This window comes from Ambystoma mexicanum, chromosome 1p (genome assembly GCF_040938575.1).
Source record: "Ambystoma mexicanum isolate Mex_15411 chromosome 1p, UKY_AmexF1_1, whole genome shotgun sequence".
NCBI classification, from domain to species: Eukaryota; Metazoa; Chordata; class Amphibia; order Caudata; family Ambystomatidae; genus Ambystoma; species Ambystoma mexicanum.
In genome coordinates, this window is record NC_090921.1 from 1,037,209,575 (window position 1) to 1,037,211,982 (window position 2,408).

Consider the following 2,408-nt stretch of genomic DNA (forward strand, 5'->3'; position numbering starts at 1 on the left):
AATTGGAAAGTAAAATAACAGACAATTTATAATTATATTATATTTCATCACTGAAAATAGATGCCTTTTGCTTTGAGGCTGTGGCCACGTTAATTTTCTGTCCGACACCTATCTTCATTGGTTTCCTGTGTGGTATTTTGGATCCCCATCTCTTGCTATGAACTGGCAAAACAGCAGAATCCCCTTGAAAATCTTGATTTCTCAAAGGAAATGAGAGAACACTATACACCATCCAAGATATTAAAATATTGTCAAGGCCCAACATGGCTGAATACTCTGAGGAGATGGCCTGTGAGGCGCCGCCTTTCAACTTTTCCTCCTTAGTATGGTGGTCAGTAACATGCGGGAGACTGCGGAGGGGGTCATTTTGTTAATTGGGAACTGATGTGCTTTTACTCAATTCGGGAACCTCACAAGCCAAATTTGTAGTATTTTGCACGAATTGCAGGTTGAAGTGGAAGATTGTATTGAGCTTGCTAGAAAATGATTTGCCAAGCCTTCGATAGCTCAGTTGGTAGAGCAGAGGACTGTAGTGGTAAAACAGGCATCCTTAGGTCGCTGGTTCAAATCCGGCTTGAAGGACTTTTGCCAAATGCAAATTTTATTGAATACTTGGATAGTAAAATACTTGGAAAATAAAATAACAGACAATTTATAATTATATTATATTTCATCACTGAAAATAGATGCCTTTTGCTTTGAGGCTCTGGCCACGTTATGTTTCTGTCCAACACCAATCTTCATTGGTTTCCTGTGAGGTGTTTTGGATCCCCATCTCTTGCTATGAACTGGCAAAACAGCAGAATCTCCTTGACAATCTTGATTTCTCAAGGGAAATGAGAGAACACTATACACCATCCAAGGTATTAAAATATTGTTAAGGCCCAACACTGCTGAATACTCTCAGGAGATGGCCTGTGAGTCGCCGCTTTTCAACTTGTCCCCCTTAGTATGGTGGTCAGTAACATGCGGGAGACTGCGGAGGGGTCATTTTTTTAATTGTCAACTGATGTGCTTTTACTCAATTTGGGAACCTCACAAGCCAAATTTGTAGTATTTTGCACGAATTGCAAGAGATGTTTACAAGTCGACGGTGGAAGTAGAAGCTCGTATTGAGTTTGCTAAGGAATGATTTGCCAAGCCTTGGACGTAGTGGTGAAACAGACATCCTTAGGTCGCTGGTTCAAATCCGGCTCGAAGGACTTTTGCCAAATGCAAATTTTATTGAATACTTGGAAAGTAAAATACTTGGAAAGTAAAATAACAGACAATTTATAATTATATTATATTTCATCACTGAAAATAGATGCCTTTTTCTTTGAGGCTGTGGCCATGTTATTTTTCTGTCCGACACCAATCTTCGTTGGTTTCCTGTGAGGTGTTTTGGATCCCCATCTCTTGCTATGAACTGACAAAACAGCAGAATGCCCTTGACAATCTTGATTTCTCAAGGGAAATGAGAGAACACTATGCACCATCCAAGATATTAAAATATTGTCAAGGCCGAACACGGCTGAATACTCTGAGGAGATGGCCTGTGAGGCGCCGCCTTTCAAGTTTTCCTCCTTAGTATGGTGGTCAGTAACATGCGGGAGACTGCGGAGGGGGTCATTTTTTTAATTGGGAACTGATGTGCTTTTACTCAATTCGTGAACCTCACAAGCCAAATTTGTAGTATTTTGCACGAATTGCAAGAGATGTTTACATGTCGACGGTTGAAGTGGAAGCTCGTATTGAGCTTGCTAGAGACCAATTTGCCAAGCCTTCGATAGCTCAGTTGGTATAGCAGAGGACTGTATTGGTAAAACAGGCATCCTTAGGTCTCTGGTTCAAATCCGGCTCGAAGGACGTTGGCCAAATGCAAATTTTATTGAATACTTGGAAAGTAAAATACTTGGAAAGTAAAATAACAGACAATTTATAATTATATTATATTTCATCACTGAAAACAGATGCCTTTTTCTTTGAGGCTGTGGCCATGTTATTTTTCTGTCCGACACCAATCTTCGTTGGTTTCCTGTGAGGTGTTTTGGATCCCCATCTCTTGCTATGAACTGACAAAACAGCAGAATCCCCTTGATAATCTTGATTTCTCAAGGGAAATGAGAGAACACTATGCACCATCCACGATATTAAAATATTGTCAAGGCCGAACACGGCTGAATACTCTGAGGAGATGGCCTGTGAGGCGCCGCCTTTCAAGTTTTCCTCCTTAGTATGGTGGTCAGTAACATGCGGGAGACTGCGGAGGGGGTCATTTTTTTAATTGGGAACTGATGTGCTTTTACTCAATTCGTGAACCTCACAAGCCAAATTTGTAGTATTTTGCACGAATTGCAAGAGATGTTTACATGTCGACGGTTGAAGTGGAAGCTCGTATTGAGCTTGCTAGAGACCGATTTGCCAAG

At 40.9% G+C, this 2,408-nt stretch overlaps 1 non-coding gene across 1 annotated transcript; it reads left to right on the forward strand.

Moving 5' to 3' along the window:
* The first annotated feature begins 496 nt into the window (after positions 1-496).
* TRNAY-GUA (transfer RNA tyrosine (anticodon GUA)) lies at positions 497-582 on the forward strand. The gene is given in 2 exon segments: positions 497-533; positions 547-582. It is a non-coding gene; the product is annotated as a tRNA-Tyr (tRNA).
* The last annotated feature ends 1,826 nt before the right edge of the window (positions 583-2,408 follow it).